This window comes from Pleurodeles waltl, chromosome 8 (assembly GCF_031143425.1).
Source record: "Pleurodeles waltl isolate 20211129_DDA chromosome 8, aPleWal1.hap1.20221129, whole genome shotgun sequence".
Classification (NCBI taxonomy): domain Eukaryota; kingdom Metazoa; phylum Chordata; class Amphibia; order Caudata; family Salamandridae; genus Pleurodeles; species Pleurodeles waltl.
The window spans coordinates 720,332,845-720,351,933 of NC_090447.1; the positions used below are offsets into that span (position 1 = coordinate 720,332,845).

The 19,089-nt window shown below is 42.5% G+C and overlaps 1 protein-coding gene across 9 annotated transcripts in view; it reads right to left on the reverse strand.

The window, feature by feature from the left end:
- ST3GAL6 (ST3 beta-galactoside alpha-2,3-sialyltransferase 6) overlaps nt 1-19,089 on the reverse strand; it is a 502,129-nt gene that overhangs the window by 304,249 nt on the left and 178,791 nt on the right. For 3 of the 9 annotated variants that reach the window (XM_069204902.1, XM_069204896.1, XM_069204899.1), the window contains one exon: nt 14,183-14,278. The exons of the other annotated variants lie outside the window; for them this stretch is intronic. The gene's annotated coding sequence lies outside the window, so the exon portion shown is untranslated. The remainder of the gene's footprint in view (nt 1-14,182; nt 14,279-19,089) is intronic. 9 annotated transcript variants of the gene reach the window in all.

The window sequence follows — 19,089 nt, forward strand, 5'->3', positions numbered from 1 at the left end:
AACAATGGAAACGTCAGCGAGGTGCGACGTTTACAAGAGTTTCCAGCTCACTGCTCACCTTAGTATGTTGTGAGATAAAGCCCCTTCAATGGGATGCCTGTGCGTAGTGCAGAGACACTGTAACACATGGAGGTAGAGTATCAGCTAGCACAGCTAATAAATAGAAAAATAACCTCTAACTGTAAGGTAGGGTAAATAGAACAGCACAGTTAAATATCCCGAGTATGCCTTCGCTGGCGACTTCTTCACACAACATAAAAACAAAACTGATGTGAGATGCCGCTCAGCACGTAGGCATTGGACCTGTAGATAGAGATATCAAAGACAGCTGCAAAAAAAGCATTCTAAAGTCACGAAAAAGTAGAAATATTACGAACCAAAATAGCGACTTTAAGTGTTCAGATTTACACTAAATAATAAATGAAAAGGCTGGTGAGGAGCGTTTTTAGCAAAGTTGAACCAAGTACCAGACGGGAAGAGGGGCCATCACGGGCTGCAACAGAAGGAAGCGTGACATAGTCTGATGGACAACAAAAATGTTCTCTTAGTGAAATCCCCTGGCCAGCAACTTAGCACACAAAAAAAGGGACATTTAGCAAAATCCAACAATCAAAGTGAAGCATTTAAGATGAGCACAACGAGGAATGAATGGCAAGAATGGGCCTTGTGAAAAGCCTATATACAATACATTCTTGCAGACAGCGCTGCGGGCTGCCAAGCTCGACCCAAAAATAAACTCTGGCAAGTAGTGGTATATCCTTCTATTATTTTTTTCGCAGTCCAAGAGTGTTACTATTTTCATCAGAGGCTCCTGGGTTCACATAATAAACAACTGCAGAGGAGGGGGACACCAGGGCAAGAGTTTACGTTTGCCACAAGATGAACTGCTGTGGAAGTCTTGTATTGCAAGTGAGAATGAGACATTATACTCATCTCACCAGTTTAGTTTACTAAGAGTCATTACCCTTTGCGATGTTGGAAAAAAATGAGACCAATCTACCCCTCAGTAACATCAGACATTAAAGTGCGAGATGAATAAATAGAGTAATGATTCTGCAGGCCCTGCATCCTGAGTGTGGGTTCTACTCGCTGTTAGAAAGGCAAGACAGATCCCTGGGCATTGTAGGCAATTCGTCCCCGTCCAGTCTGATCTCACTAACTGGGGAGAAAAGTCATCAAGAAGATGCTAAACGGAGACCACATAATCATACCTTCAAGACTTCCTGTTGCTTGCTGATTGTCAAGCTTGGAGAAGAGACATTTCACAGCACAGCGTTACTTGACATGGTAAGAGATGCCTTACTTTTATCATTTTAACCCAAAACTTATGGAGTAACTATGGTTGCAGTGTCATTTATAGTACTCTTAGGATGGGTCGGAGTGGGACAAAAAATAGGCCCAGGCACCAAAATAAAGTGGCCCCCATTAGTGAACTATATAGTTAAAACAAATGGTAATATTAGGGAAATAAACAATAAAATCGGCCTACATGGCTATAAAACCGGCCCACAACTGCTTTAAAAAAAAAAAAAGCCCCCAAACTGATCTGTCAGACCACCCCATCTGGTACTGCCCGCTTGCTTTATAGGCCAGTCCGACACTGCCCTTAAGGGAAGGGAAGTCTAATGGAAAAAATACCCAACTTTCTTGCAAAAGCAATTAACAGGTCTCTCAGGCTAAAGACTGTGGAGAAAACACAATTAGGACATTTCTCACATGGGTTAACATGATTTCCATTAGATCACAGGAGAAGGAAGAGCTCGAAATACTTTTGACCAAAGGAAGAGACAATGCTTAGCCAAAATCATCTTAAAGTGGAGTACTGATTATGGGGGGCAAGGGGTTCAGAGAAATACAGTAAACCACTACAATAAATTACAATCCTTGGAGAGTATAGAGCTAATTACCAATGGGAGGGGCTACAGGTCTTCTGAAGGCGAGTTCGGCCCTGGCACTAGTCAGGCTCCTTTAATCTGTGGGCTGATCCGGAGCAGCAACGTCCAAGCTACCAGACCTTCTCCGGCACAGGATCCAGTGCCAACGCCCCAGTGGCGTCATCTTCATTGTCATTCCCGACTCTGACATGAAGTCATATGAGTGTCGTCTGATGCCTGAGCCACTGCCTTATTCCTAGGACAGGCATGGATTATGAGACTAATGGGGGGGGTCGGTGATCCCTTACAGGTATCACTTAGCAGATCCTGAGGACAAGTACAAGTATCTGGCTGATGCCAGTGATCCAGACACCTCTTAGACACTGGCCTGGTCTCTCCCCTACTGTGGTTAGGGAGGAGGGTGCATCATTCACAATGGTGGTGCAGAGGGCAGCTGAGGTCCTACTACTTACCCTACCCTCCGTAGCAGTCAAGACAAACGTCTTGACAGAGGTTCTTCAACCAGGAGTTCCCACCACCAACTGTTACTCCCATTCAATGAAACCCTCACTGATGTCCTAATGGAAGGCCAATCCAGATGCTGCAGAGGGGCTCCTGTGAATAGGACAATTGTCGGTGATCATTGCTCCGACCCAGGGAACCCCAATTTCCTTACCCAACACCCCACACAAGTGGTTGGTGGTCCAGGCCTCACCTCCAAAGTTAACCTGGATGCATTCCCTACCACTCCACCAGACAGGGAATCCAAAAGACTGCATACCTTCAGGAAGAAGATGTTTTCTATTGACAGACTGGCATTGCAGTCTGTGATCACCGTGTGGCTCTTGGGCAGATATTCACACCCCTTCTGGGACTCTGTTGCACAAGTGCTGCCCATGGTCTTGTGGAGGCCGGAGCCATACTATCTCAAGTAACTGCTGATGGGAGGGACGCAGCCAAGTTGACCATAAGATATGGTCTGGAAATGAAAATCAATGGGCAGAGCAATTTCATCGTCTGTGGCCCTTAGGTACCACACCTGGCTCAGAACTACTGACTTTTAGATGGAGGTTCAACCATTGTTCATGTACATGCCCTTTGATGGCTCTTGGTTTATGGAGAGAAGACAGACTCTATCCTTGAGCGCTTTAAGGACAGCAGAGCTACAGCCAGGTCCTTGGGCCTTTCCATGGCCAAATGCCAACCCCTGCCTGCCTTCTGCCCCTTTTGTGGCCATGCTTCGGACTATGTCTTTACATGCCAATACACCCTAACCAACTAACTGCACAATCTTTTTGTGTTCGAGGATGCGATTCGCACAGGGCACATGGGACATACAAGCCAGAGGTGGAGCCAGTCCACCCACCCACTCCTTCTTCCCAGCAGCTGCAGGCTTCAAACCCTTTTAATATGCACTCTAACCATCCTGGACATCCAGTGGAGCCAGGATACGCCATCCCCTGCACGACTGGAGGTCAATAACAACTGATCATTGGGTTTTGCAGCTAGTCCAAAGAGGCTACTCCCTCTCATTTGTGACAACCTTTCCACTTGTGCCACCAGCCTGAGACAAGCTAACAGAGGACAACCTCTCCTGGTTTCATCTGGAAGTATTAGTTTACGTTTCCAAGGAAGCTATAGAGACGATGCCTGCATCTAAAGTAGTATCTTTATAATGAACAAGGGAGACCCACAGGTACTAAGGGACCAGGGGCATAGTTATTTCTAAATAAACAAAGGTTCTAAAGTGAAGAAACATACAAGTGCAAATAAAACAGAGACAAAATAAGGTCTATGTTTGGGTTCCCAATGGTCAATATTATATATTTATTAAACCAGAGTAAGGAACATTATAGTGCGAGAACCAACATCAAAAGTAAAAGAAAAAAAATTAAGCATTCAGACATTACTTCTGTGACATAAATGAAATACAATACTGAAGTCCCAAACAATAAGTACCAATGCACAAATAAACAATAAAGATAACTGAGTCAAGTTACTGAAGTCAACGACGTTTCGATCCCTTAACCAAATTATTGGGATCATCATCAGGTCACAAGAATTATGCCTGAGATAAACAATTAGAGGCTATTACATATGTAAACAATTGTCTACTCTAGGAAGGAAAGGAGAAAAATAGGTAGGGAAGAAAGAAAAGGGAAAGTTATATTAGATTCCATGTTTTCAGCCACAAGCAATATATATAATTATTGTCACACCATGGAAGCGGTGTTCAAGTGCATACATGCAAATCACAACAATGACAAAGGCTCTGTGAAGGTGCGTGAAAACCATACACAATGTTAAAGCCTGTGTGTTGACTACAAGGTTTTCTCTCAGCAATTCCGGGAATGCACTTATCTACGAAGGCATGCAAAATGGTGCTCACAATGCAATACCAATTGGTGTAAAATCAGACAGAAAAAAAACAGAAAAACCATTTGAACTAACCCTGAAGGCACCACCATTTGGTCCTTAAGTAAATAATCCATGCACGGAAATCATCAAGGCACAATAAAATCAAAAGAGCTCCACAAATCCAATACTGCTAAAAGTAGAAAAAAGGGAAGGAAGATAACACACAGTAGCCTATAAACCTAGTTGAAGTCTAAATGATATAACTAATCTAAACATATAAAAGTCAAGTATGTGCGCCTGGGGCACAGGTGGATATCAATACCATTAGACCATACAAACAATTAGGGGTAAAGTTATGCGGCCTGAGAACAAAACAGAAGAGTTGTTATATCATATTGTATCTTGTAGGGGCTTAAGTAGTACCTACAAGAGGCGGCTTACCTGAATAATTGCTAATTCAATTGTAGCCGTCCAATTTACACAGAATGTTGAGTCTGTGATCTGGAGCAATATTGGAGACAAAGTGAGTCTTACCACTAGAGATAAATAGTGGCGTGCACATGCCTGTGAAGGTACCACAAGTAGCAGACATCTTTGAAAAGAGTTTTACTTCGAATGTTGGCTTACAGAGGACACCAATGCATTTAATTAATTACCAGCATGGAGAGAGAACAGAAAGAGTGAAATATCCAAGACTGACCATCAAAAAACAATATAAAAAATGGCATAAACTTAACAAAATTAGCACAGCATTTGATAATGGTTAGCAAGGAATCTGTAATATAATTAATAACAGATTCATTTTGAAATCTATTTAACCCTGGAGCAAGTTCAACAAGAACAAAGACTGGGCTGAACCAATAAGGGAAAAGAATGGCAGCCATATTGATACTAAAGTTGGTCACAAAGGCATAGTATATAAAGACACAGCACCATATATACCCATGGGCGATAGAAAACAAGCATCAATAATTTAAAGAAATGACAGTCATCTCACACTTTGCCTACTATCTAGGTAATGCATAGTAATCATAGTGTATCAGGGTATTCAGAGCAGAAGAGCAAACACTGTCTAATGCAGTGTTTCTCAAACTTTTTCATGTCACGCTCCCTCCAATAAAGTAAAAATCATCGGGCCCCTTCCCAATTTTTCACAAACATTCTATTAAATTAGCAATGTTTAACCCCTCGGATGACTGGGACGTAACGGTTATGTCCTGGGTAGCACCGCTCGGGTGCCCAGGATGTAACCGTTAAATCCTGCACCCGGCTCTTGGGGGAAGCACTGGCTCTTCCCCGAGGGCCTCCCTCCCACCCCCCTTAAGCAGTGCTAGAAGGGGAATCGCTTCCCCTCCCCCACCCCCATCTAATGACGTCAGCGTGGGGGGGTGCGCAACATTTCTTCAAAAGAGGCATCAGGGCAAAGGGGGGATAATCTTTTATGCCATTTCTGCCCCCCCCCCCCCCCCCAAATGGGAAGAAACACTTTTGGACAGTTCTGCCCCCTTGGGGGCAGATCAGTCTTTTTTTTGGCCCATTTGCCTCCAGAGGGGTGGGGGAGGGCCGTTGCCACAAGGGGGCATCATATTTTACGCCGTTTATGCCCCCGTTTGGGGGCAGATTGGCTCATTTTTGTAAGCCAATCTGCCCCCAGTGGGGGTAGAAGTGACGATGGCACCAGGGATGTTCTGCTGTTTGTCTCTTGTGTGGGGAAGGGGGGCGGCCCCCTGGGCAAGGGTTGCCCCCCCAAAGGGGGAAAAACACTTGTGGGCAGATCGGCCTTTTTGTTTGGCCCATCTGTCCCCAACGGGGGCAGAATCCACTAGGTACCAGGGATTTTCTTCAAGTGTGTGATTTGTGTTGGGGGGTGGCCCCTTGGGCAAAGAATTCAGCACAGTACTGGGAGGCCCATCTGCCCCGGAGACCCCTAGACAGCAGGGAAAATTTCTAAATGTCTGGTGGAGGGGTGTTTCTCAACTGGCAAAGTATTTACATTTGTGATTATAACAGTTTATTTCTATTTTTTGTTCTAGTTCAAAGCTTTTGCTTCTTTTGCGGTGGCTCATTTTGGCAGTGGTTGACCTGCGGTTTGCGTAGTTGAATGTTTTAGGTAAGTAAATTTACTCCAAAGGAGTATTGTTGCCATGCATGAATGCCATGTTTGTAGGTGGTGTACTAAATGCAGGATTGTGTGTGAAATTGTCTTTAGATTTGTGCACAATGATATTTGTGTTATCTTATGTCTAATATGCTTTTCTTTTTTCTTTTTAGTGGGATATCATTGGGGATTGCTGTGTCTGTGCAGATTAGTTGCTGGTGAGTCTAGCTTTTTCAGGCAAGTGAGTGGTATAGTTTTTGCGTACATAACTCTTTGTGATAAAGCCACACGTTGTTTATTACTTATTTTAGACAGTGCTGGTTGTTGTTGTCGCATTTGTCACTTTACACTTTTTAGAAAGGATCATGGCTAGCAGCAGAGTGACCGCTCAGCAGGTTGTTGGCATGCTTTTGGAGTTGTCTTCTGACCACGATTATGAGACTGACTCTGCATCTGAGGCAGAGGAGGAAGAGAGAGATTCTGGTAGTGAGAGTTCTGTCCAAGAGGAGTCTTCTGATGAGGAAGACACTCTCAGTGCAGATGAAGGGCCTGTTTTAGAGGAGGACATCGATGTGCCAATGATGCAGCAGCCAGCGGCTGAAAGGTTTCCCATTGGAAGACCTGACACCTGGGTTGCCCCAAACATGTGGAGAGGCCACAGTTGCCTGCCTTTACTAGTCTCCCAGGGTGTAGAGTAAATGCAGAAATCTTTTTGTCTGATAATTTTTTTGAGTTGTTTATGGACAATGTATTTTTGGAAGAGATTGTTGAGCAGACTAAATTGTATGCAGAGCAGTATTTCAGGGACAACGCTGCCAGACTTAGGCCTCAGTCTAGTGCTACCCATTGGATTCCCACAAAATTGGAAGAGATGAAAAAGTTCTTGGGTTTTGACTTTTTTGATGGGGTTGATAAGGACGCCGTCACTGGCTTCTTATTGATATACTAGTCCCTTGATGGCAACAGCTATATTTCCTGCAACAATGACTCATAATCAGTATTTGCTTCTTCTTCGGATGCTGCATTTTGTTGCCAATACCTTAGCCTTGCTACAAGATCACCCAGATTGTGACAGTCTTTTTAAGATTAGGCCTGTCCTTGATCATTTTGTAGATCGGTTTTCAGAGGTCTATGTGCCAGGCAAAGAAAGAAATAAGTGTTAAAGCGTCTTTGGTCCTGTTCAAGGGTTGTTTGGTTTTTAGGCAGTACATTCCTAGCAAGAGGGCACGGTATGGAATTAAATTGTATATGTTCTCTGAAAGTAGTACAGGATATGTTCATAATTTCTGGGTATACATTGGTAGGGATTCCAATATTGACCCCCCCTGGTTGTCTGCCCACTTTTGGAGTTAGTGAGAAAACTGTGTGGGAACTTGGTAGACAACTGTTTAACAAAGGTCTCCATTTGTTTGTAGATAACCTCTACACTGGATTTCAGTTGTTCAAGGAGTTGTTCAGAGTGGACAATGTTGCTTGTGGCACAATCCTCTCCAACCGGAAAGGCTATCCAAGGGAGCTTGCCCGTAAAAAACTTGAGAGGTGACAGTGCAGTGCCTTGCGGAATGATGAGCTGCTAGCTCTGAAATTTGTAGAAAGGAGGGATGTGTACATGCTAACTACCATCCATGATGACAGCACTCCACCTGTGGCTGTTTGGGGTCAAGTTGCTGAAGTGCACAAACCTGTGTGCCTTTTAGATTACAATAAACACATGGGTGGTGTTGACAAAGTAGATCAGAGGTAGGAACCCTACATTGCTGTTCGTAAGTCTTACGTGTGGTATAAAAAGTTGGCTATTCATTGGTTCAATCTAGCGACTTTTAATGCTTTTATTGTGTTTAAGAATTGTTCCCCTGAGTAAAGGATGACATTTCTTAAATTTCAGGACTCAGTGATAGAAAGCCTTGTTATGGTGGATCATGCAAGAGTTCCTAGAGTAGCAGATGTGGAGGATGTGGCTAGATTGAAAGATCGCCACTTTCCTGATCAGGTCCTCCAACTCCCCAAAAAAGACTTTCCTGCTAAGAAATGTACAGTCTGTGCCCAAAGAGGTATCCGGAGGGAAAGCCGGATGTACAGCCCAGACTGTGCTTCAAAGCCTGGGCTGTATGTGGCAGGCTGTTTCAGGAGTTACCACGCACAGAAGAATTACTGGGAACTACCATGAGCGTAGACTGCCGTTCTATATTTTCATACGTTCAGTTTCACTGTTGGCATTAGAGTCATGTATTCAGTTAGAGTTTTTGTGTTTGTAGTTTTGTACTTATTTATAATTAGTTAGTGGTTTCTTTGTTTAAAAACAAAAAAGTGATGGCGTTGTGCATTGAGTGGCGATTGGCTGGCAGTGTGCGTGGGGTGGCAGTTGGCTGGCGATGTGCGTGGAGTGGCAAAAACAATAAGGAGTTCTTAAGTGCACTGGGATGGTTATTTGTATCCAATAGCAGGGTATTTCTCTCAGTAGGTCTTTGATATATTGTGTAAATAGCTCACCATCAGAAGTTTTTATTAAGAGATCCAAAAATACAATCTCAGATTTACTGTGTGCAAGTGTAAATTTGAGACATCAATGTATCTTTTCCAAATAATAATAATATGAATGAAAAAAGTGGCAATCAGAGTAGAAGAAATTCCAGGTGAGGCACAGTTCAAGAAGTCGTATAATGAAGGAAGTAGGGACCGAGTGGGATGGGTCCTGGGATCAAGAATATTCTCAATGACATTAACCTCCACCCCCCTCTTCCTGAGGAATATTGGTGTACAGGGAGGGTCTCAGTGTACAAAGTACAGAGAGTACTTGTGTCAGAGTCAAAGGGCAAATGTCATATCCATGGTATCCTTCACTTAACATCGCATTTCAAGTACAAAATACTTAAATAAAGAAATCTATATAGGGGCCAGTGGTTCAATCGCTGAGCCACAGCCCAAAACAATTGTGCATCCTGGTGGTGTTTCAATGTTCTTATGTATTTTTTTGTGAAGTGTAAACGACAGGTGTTTTAGGGAATTTAGTGTTAAGATATAGGAACTCATTTTGAGTAAAGGAACCTTCTGTTTTACCTTTCTCAGTAAGATCCAGAATCAAATTTTGGATTTCTTAAGTGGGAGCAGAACCAAGTCTCAAGTAGGGACCTGTGTTGGCAAGCTGTCTGGCAATCTTTGCTTTATAGAGATCAAGATCATTGACCACAATACCCCAACCATATCAGCTGATTTTATATATAGTGGTTGACTGAGTTGTAATTCGTTCAGTGTATGTTTTTCTTTTACAGGCAAATTATATGGGATAAAGTTACAATTGTGTCCAAGACTAGAGAGTTCATTGAGAATCAGTTTCTTGAAACTATGTCTCTCAGGGTAAAACAGTTCAGTGGTGGAGAGAACGTAGATTGAAGGCAAAATCTTGCATTGGCAGTAAATGGAGTACTGGTGTTCTCTAAAAAGAAGGCATGGAGACGGATTTCTTAAAAAAAAATGTAAGACCTTAGTGTGGAGATCAAGAAAGTTGGGGTGAATTGTGGGAACAAACAAAAGGCCCTTCCTCAATGGTGAGATTTCAACTGATGAAAGATGAGGAGGGGAGAGTTTGAAAATGGGTTATTTTTGTAAATTATTCATAGTAGTGGGGGTTCTATAACCAGGTCTAGTCACTATCTAGTCAACAACCTAGTACGACTTGTTTAGGAATAGGACAGGGACGACCACCAAGATGAGGGAGAGGATAGTCAAAGTTGGTACAGTACTCCAGTGTACGAAAAACACAACATAAATACTACCGGTGGTAATAGAGACTGTGGTATCACATGCTGAAGTCACAGCTGACTCATTCCCGGCGCTCCCTTTCATCTGAGGTGTTCCGGACAGAGTGCAGATTTGGGCCTATCCTCCCAAGCAGTGAGTCCAGGATATTCAGTCTATACCACCAATGTTTTAGGCCTCTATCCTGGATTTCGATGAGACTGACTCTGAGGCTGTTAGGTGTCATGGCCTTTTACATTCTTCTGGTAACACATGCCAGTTGGCATATGAGGGATTTGCAGTGGGACATGAAGTTCCACTAGGCACAGAATTAGGGGAATTTCTCTGACATGGTCCAGATCTCGGAGAGAACTACAAAAGACCTGCAGTAGCGGCTAACAAACTGAGAATGGGTCAGTGGCAGACCCCCTCTTCCTTCCCCAACCAAAAGTTGACTGTGGTGACAGATGCATCACTTTTGGGCTGGGGCAGCCATCTGGGAGAGGGGAAAGATCAGAGGACTGTGGCCTCTGGCAGAATCCAGACTCCATCTCAACATGTCTGAGAGATCGGGCGACATTGAAGGCCTTTCTTCCTTCAATCAGGGGGAAGGTTGGCTCAGGTGTTCACGGACAACACCACCGTCATGTGGATTTCAACAAACAGGGCAGGGTGGGGTTGTGGACCCTTTGTCAAGAGGCTCTGTGCTTCTGGACTTGGCTGTTAAGTCAGGGCATAACTCTGGTGGTTCAACACCTATCGGGCTCTCTGAACACCAGGGTGGACTAACACAGCCACTGATGTCTAGCGGGTTGAGAATGACATCTCCATCCGGATGTGGTGCAACGTGTCTTCCAGGAATAGGGAGAGCCTTGGTTGGATCGTTATCCTCTGACGAGAACGTACAATGCCAGCAGTTTTGCACGCTGGAGTTTCCAAGGCAGCTCTCGCTCGGAGACTCTTTTGGTCTCAAGTGGAGCTCAGGCCTCCTGTATGCCTTTCTGTCAATACCACTTTTGCCCCAAGTTCTCAACAAGAGCAGGAAAAACTAGGCTCAAGTCATTCTTGTGACTTCAGACTGGGCACAAAGAGCATGGTCCCCCAAGCTATTGATCATGAATACGGGTCCTCTGATCTAGCTGCCTCTTTGAGATGATCAGTCTGCAGCAATAGGGCAGGGTTCTCTACCCAAACCTGAAAAGCTTTGCTTTCATGCATGGAGTTTGAGCGGTGACAGTTGAGATCTTTCCATCTTTTGTCCAAAGTCTGTAACGTTATTTTGGCAGCCAAGTGTCCCTCCACCAAAACCATACACGATTGTCTTCGGAGCTTTTTCGTAGTGTGATACAGGCAGATAAGCTGCCCCTCTTTCTGCACCCCTTTCCCAGGTTCTATTGTTTATTCTAACGTAGGACTAGTAGGGCTCTGCTTTGGGCACCTTGAAAGGCTATGTTTTTGCCATCTCAGCAGTTCTACGGTTGCCAGAACAGCCATCTCTGTTCAAGTCCTCTACTGTACAAAGCTTTTTGAAAGGTCTCCAATACACGTTTCCATCGGCACCCATTATTATGTCACAGTGGAACCATAATTTAGCCCTCACATTTTAGATGTTCACTCCTTTCTAGCTGTTACAGAACTATCCTATCAGACTCCGTACAAAAAAAAAAAAAAAAGGCCTTTCTAGTGGCAATAACATCTGCCCGTAGGTACATTGAGCTGTATGCTCTACAGGCTCTGTCATCCCAGGCTCCGTACTTTATCATCTATCCTTACAAAATGGTTCTCCAGTATAGAACACCCTTCCTACCTAACACATATTTATTCAGGCCAGTCTTTCACCCTGCCAACACCTTATGCTCCGCCTCAACCCTCTAAAGAAGAGGGGAGACTCCACCTATCGGATGGGCCGCAAATAGAGCGTTGTCATTCTACCTTGACTGCATAAATGCGTTCTGGGTGGGTGATCAACTCTTTATAAGGTAAGCTGGAGCCAAAAAAGGAAAGGTTGTACAGAAAGGACCATCCCCTGATAGACAGTGCTCCTTATCAAAATCTGCTACGTGTTGATCAAAAAGAAATCTCCTGAAAGTTTATGAGCTCATTACACTAGAGTGAAAGCTGCAACCACTGCATTAGCTCGCGGGGTGACTGTACTGGATATCAGTCAGGCAGCAACGTGGGCTTCTCTGCACACTGTTACAAAACACTATTGCCAGGACAGTCGGGTCTGGCGAGATGGACACTTTGTGAGTTCGGTCATGAGGACTTCTTAGTTTAATCTGTGTGGCAGACCCATCTCCAGGGAGGTACTGCTTGGGTTATGTATTCAAAGGTAAGTAATCTGCAGTTAAATGTCTGTATCAGATAATCAAGTTACTTACTTTGGTAATGCCTTACGTGATAAAGACTATCTAGCCGCATACTCCTTACCAACCCACCCATCCTCCCCACACTGTAAACGGATTTCAGAGTGAGGGGCTGCTTCACTTCCTGGTTTGATGCCTCAGTGGTCAGTGTTCTTCGTGGCTCCGCACTCTTGACGTGGAAAGTTGAAAAAAGTGTGATGGGGTGTCACCTTGACAGGCACTATATACACATCACTTCCAGCATGGATGATGCCGATGTCGCCACTTACCGGTGCATATGAGCACTACTAACAAAACATTTCCTGATCCAGCATGGGGGTAAGGAATCTGTAGCTAGATAGAGTCTCTACCAGATAAGGTGATACCAAAGGTAAGTAACTTGTTCAAGTTTTTATGTATGTTATAAAGATTTGAAACTTTTGTGATAGAATTACTGAACTATATTGTGTTCTTTTATTTAATTTTTTAGAAACAATTTTAATTGAATAAAGATAATTTGAGGCAATGTAATTCTAATGTAAATTCTCAACAAACATTATGATGTTTCCATGATGTGTGAAAAGCCTTTCCTGTGTCACAAGACAGAAAAGCATACTCACAGAAGTGAGGTGACGTTATTATCGGAAGGACTCTGGGTATGCTGGGTAGTAGGATTGTTGTTGTTCCTTGAAGATTTCATAGCTTTTGCTCATAGAAATATGGAAATTCAGTGATTTTATTCAAATGCTGACACTTGCATGATAATTTGGGAACGAAAACATGGGAGCCATGCAAGCTACACCACCATGGACTCCTCAGGTCTCTTTCTCGGAAATGTCTGGGGTTGGTAGGTTTGCTTAGATGCCAGCTGATCAAACCCCAAAAATGACAGAAAGCCACCACCATAACAGTTTCTTAGCTAAATGTCATTTCCTTTCTTCACGTGGTCATGTTTTTGAGCCTTTCCTACTCAGTGTTAGAGGCCTAGCCATACATTTAGAGTACTGTTTTACTCTGGGAAATGTGAGAATACAGAATGGTAGGGATGTTATTATATAACAAAGTTCTCTGTATTTTTGCTGTCATAAGTCACTGAGCACAAAAACGACATTTTGACAAAATATCTTGAAAATCATTCTCCTGGGTACAATAAAAATGCACATATTTTCTTGATTAGATTTTCCCTATTACGTTATAGAGAGATGCATCACTGCTACACAATGAAAAATCATTGTAAGCTGTGGCTCAGTAAATGGATATGAATATCCTGTGTCCTTGGACAACTGATAAAGAATATAAATATTACTGTAATTGGAAAATTCTGATTGATGTAATGTTCTATTACTTTCAGTGGAAAGCATTACTCATGAAAACACCCTCAACTATTCCTCTATTCTTCCTATTTAGTTTCAGTATTTTGAATACATTAGTTCTTTAGAAAATACAGAGCAATCTATATAAATGACCCTTGGTTGTTTATGGAATTTTGTTCAGTTTAGAGAAATTTTCTGGCCTTACCGGGCCATTTCACACAACTTTTTTCACTTAAATCGGAAGTAGGCAGAAGCCACAAAAAATTGAACTATTGCTTACCACTTAAACAAGCATCTGAGTTTGTCAATTCTTGTTTTGTCATGGGTTTTGCAAAACGTTAATGTTAAGGAAGCTACCAGGCCCCCCATTAATCTAATAAAACTCACTAAAAGCAAAAATATGTTTTTGGTTTCAAAAACACACCCCTATAACAGTCTGTGGCACTTAAGGAAACTTACTCTGCGTCTGGATGTGCTCCCTGTAAAAGGACTCAATGTCTTCAGTCAACGCAAAGTTAGCCAATGGTTGAAGTGGGCTGACCCCATTACCCTATGCTGTAGGTTGAAATGGGAGAAAGAAAAATGTGAATGACAGAATAGGCCAATGGATAAAGAGGGCTGTATGAAAGGCCGTAAGATTAAGTTAATTATACATATAATTTTTATTAAAAATGCAAAAAATTGTGATAAAAAATAAAAAAACTACTCTGTCCGTTTCTAAAAGCTGGGAAGACGAGATTCCTAGCACACCAGTTCTTTTTTATGCCATTTTCAGTTAACAAAAGATAAAAACATACTTGCTTGTGCAGCACTTTTTCGAGTACAAAAGATTTTTTTTTTTACGTTGCATCTATTTTCTCTGACTCCTCCAACGTAAACTACAGTGATATATATATATATATATAAATATATATATATGATTTCCTAACTATAACGTGTGTGTATATATATATATATATATATATATATATTCACTGATAAAACAAAGGTTACAGAGACGTTATAGTTAGACTCACATTATAAATGTACAAAATCACAGGAATTTCGCTGTTATAGTTTGAGTTATTTCAAGTAACTGTAACTGGCACCCTCGCCATGTACAGTTTTTTTCCTCAAGAGGTTTACTGCACATATTACATTGATATCAAAATGCAGCTCCCTCCCTGCAGGAGCAATAGGGCAGTGGTAGAGACAAAAACTCTGCTCCCTGCCTGGCGCCCCCACAAATATACTCAATTCTCCCCTGGAAGATGGTGGTCCCCAAGGCTTTATTACGTCTTACGTCCTAAGGGGGGGGGGGGGAAACACATGCTCCCCCCTCCTTTATAAATTGAAATGTCCTCGGGACCCGGTGCACCCGGGGGAAAAATAACTGAGAAACCCGGGAGACCGTTTTTTTTTTTTTTCCCATCTCGGTGAAATCCATGGATCCAGCCGCATATTTTGACAATATTGTTATTAAAAAATATAAATACTTTTAAGCCCTGGAGAGTCTCAGGGGGGACTCCTGAACCAATGCTACAATATTAGGATATACATACCCTGCCCCATTTTATTTCTTTGTTTTTTATTTTTTAGACTCGCCTGAAACAGAGTCCCAACATGGCTGCCAATACTTCCTGTATGAAGGGATGGCAGCCAATCAGATCTCAGCAGGAGATCTCCCTGGATCCGTGGTCCTAGATATACTATTTTCTTTTCCCTTCAATATCTAGAAAACTACTGAACAGGTTACACCAACTTAAAAAAAACATGACCTGCGGACCAAAAGCTACCTTTTTGCCAAATTTGGTGTAATTTCATCCAGCAGCTCGGGCTGCAGATGTGTCCAAAGTGCCTATGGGAATTAACATGGGAAACTCACTTTATTTTAACCCCCCTTTCTCTTGGCCCATGCTTGACGGCTCATCCCGAAACATTCCATGCGCAACAAGACTCTACATGGCACTTTTGGGGAAAATTTCGTGAAGATTCGTCAAACAGTGCCAGGGATATAGGCAAGTCAAAAAGCGATTTTTCTATGGTAACCGTCAGTAGGCAATATATTTATATCTATATATATAAAGTTAGGATGGCTTAACCTGAACTGCCAATAATGCCAAACAAGCACTGGCAAATCTACTGCCTTTTGGACCTATTGGTTTTGCCAGTGGTTCTTAGCCATGCTATATAGTATCTAATCCTGTGCAGTGTGGATAAGAAGGTAAAAAAAAAAGCCTATGTGGCTGAACACCTTAATAATGCAGGTCCCCTTTTATAAATTGACATGGTACGCAGTATTCCACCATCTAGTGGTTGGGTCCAGATTTCTCCACTATTTTCTAGGCCTTCCTTTGTTTTTAGTTTACAAAGTCCTTTTTCTCTTTCTTGTTTTTTATTAATGGGTGTCAACGCTACCTCCACCTTTTGGTGTCCCCAGTGACGACGACGTGTTTCCTCTGGAAGCTCCTTCACCTTTGTTCGCCATCTTCAGATTCTTTTTTTTTTTTTCCTTCCAACTTCTTAGAGGAGGCGGAAGTGTCGCTTGCGAATCGGGAAAACTGTTCAAGGTGCAGAACTACACTTACAGGTAAGAAACTATGTTTTGGAGCGTGAATCCTTTCTGGATTCACATGGTGTACATAGATTAGCGGTATGTTCCTTTTGTGGAGGATGTGAAGAAGGACTTGAATTTGCAAATAAATGTTCTGGAATATTCTAACCCACCTGTGCTTCCTTGTTCATTTGGATGTGTATACAATAATGCTTTGTAAATATGTGCGTGGAGGACCGTGTACCTGCCTTGCAAATTTTTTTGTAATGGTGTGTTTGAAAGGAAGGCAATAGTTGCCCCTTTCTTCTTTGTTGAGTGTGCTTTAGGTTTTACTCTCAATCTTCTTCCCACATGCGTGTGACATGTTTGGATTGACTCCAAAATCAATCTAGCCACTGTACCCTTAGAAACTGTGTTCGAAGGAGACAAATAGTTGTTTTGATTTCCTGTATAGCTTTGTTATTTCTATATAATACATTATTGCTCTTCTTGCATCCAAAGTATTTCAAGCTTTCTCTGCTTGATCCTCTGGGTTTTGAAAGAAACTTGCTTTTTGAATACTTTGGTTTAAGTGCAACTGAGACACTACTTTTGGTAGGAATTGTAAATCTGTCCTCACAACAATTTTTTCCTTATGTATTTGCATTTATGGCTCTTGGGTTGTGAGGTCCTGTATTTCACTCACTCTACGCAGTGACATTATGACCACTAAAAAGGCGCTTTTTAAAGTGAACATTTCATGTGAAGCCTTATGCAGAGGTTCAAAGGGTGGCTTCATTAATTGTGTTAATACCAGTTTAAGAGCCCATGTAGGTGACGGTATCTTTCTTGGGGGTGCGATTCTTTTTGCTCCTTCCAAAAACCTCTTTATTACCAGCGCTGTAAAGAGACTTCTTTTTAAGTTACCTCTTGTGTAAACCACTATTGCTGCTAGTTGTACTCGCAAAGAACAGTAAGTTACATTACTATTTGTTAGATGCGTTCCGAAAAACATTTTTGTCTTGCCCACTGTGGTGCAATCAAGATTAGCGTCATTTTGCTTCTCTTGCATTTGTGGATTACCTTGTGTAGAAGTGGTATTGGAGGAAGAGCGTAAGCAAATTTCCCTGACCAGCTTATCAGCAGGGCATTCCCCAGAGACTGGTGATGTTGTCTGGATGCAAAGTTTTGTTATTTTGTGTTCTCTGGTGTTGCAAACAGGTCGATTTGGGGTTCTTTTGAGCACCTTCTGGTTCAACTCCAGCAAATAAGATGTTTGTCAGCTGAGTTTGACTGCGTCCATATTGTCTTTCCCTGGCAGGTGTATTGCTATTAATGGCGTCTTCTCTGTATGGCTCAGTACTATACCTCCTGAGCTAGTCTTGATAGCTGTGGGGATTGAGTTCCCCCTAGCTTGTTGATGTAAACCATAGTTGTTCTTTTGTCGGTTTGGATTAACACTAATTGCCCTAATAGATGCTTCTGAAATGCTTTACAGGCTAGTAACACTGTTCTCAATTCTAGCATGTTAACGTGTTGCACTGCTTCCTCCTACTTCCAAATTCCTTTGTGTGAATTCATGTCACCTTCCTAGCCCATATGTGAGGCATCTGTTGTTATTGTTTTTGAATGAGTTGGGTGATGAAATTTCATTTCTTGTGTTATATTTGCTCTGTTCCACCACGCTATCTCTGTTTGAACTCTCTGCGTGACAACCACTAAATCCTCCCAACTCCCTGTTCCTTGAGACCAGTGTGCTTGCAGCCGTTCCAGTAGCGGTCTTATGTGTGGTCTTACATATGGTATTAATGGAATGCATGATGCTATCTTTCCCAGTAGTTTCCTCATTGTCAGAACTTGTCCCTTCTGGTACTGAGTCTCCGCTATCTACGATAGTGTTCACTTCTTGTTGGGAAATACTCTTCCCTGTACTGAGTTTCTTCTTGTTCCCAGAAACAACTGTTCTTGTTCTGGATTTGGGGACGATTTTTCTATATTTATTGAGAATTCCAAGGTGAATACAATTTTTATTACCTGTTGGAGGTGTACTTTGCATCTTTTGTGAAAGTCTACTGTGTTGGAGGCTTTCTGGGTTTGTTGAGTCACTTCTGGGACAGTCTGCCCTGTTGCTGGGCCAACCTTGTTGGGAACTTGAAGTCTGAGTGTTTCCCCGGAAACCATGGTGCATGCTACCCATCCGAGAACCCTCTTCTAACAGGTCTGCGAAGAGGTGCGGATTCTCTGTGTATACCCCCTCTAAGGAAAGTTATTCCTCATTAAGAAGACTATTGAGGACGTTGGCCTGAACCTCTGGCTTGAAACCTGAAATTCGTAACCATGTATGTCTTCTAAGGGTTATCCCCTTCATTAGCTGATGACTGGATGTGTCCGCTGCATCAAGAGCTGATTTCAGGCATGCATTTGCAATGTTCTTGCCACCTTCCAACCAAGTGTCCTGCTCTTTTCTTAAAATCTTATGGGAGTATTTTTTTTTTTTTTTTTTTAATAAGCACTCCAATTTTATCCCAGAGTGGACATCCATGATGGTTCAATAGTGCATTTGAGTTGGCAATCCACCATTGGTTGGCCGCACTATGTTACACTTGCGCCCCATGATTTCCATCTTTTAGCTTTCCTTTTCAGGTGGTGAGCCCAGGTATGTTAGCTCTCTTCCTTGCCATCAAGACAATTATTGAGTCTGCTGGTGATGAGCCTTTAATGTAAGGTGGCAGTTTTGTGGAGTTTTTAATACTTCTTCTCAGCCCTAGGGGTTATTCCCCTGCAAGAGGCCTGCTCTGGAAGGCTTCCCTTCCTTGATCCAAAACACTAGGCAGCATTGGTTTCTTGCTTGTGC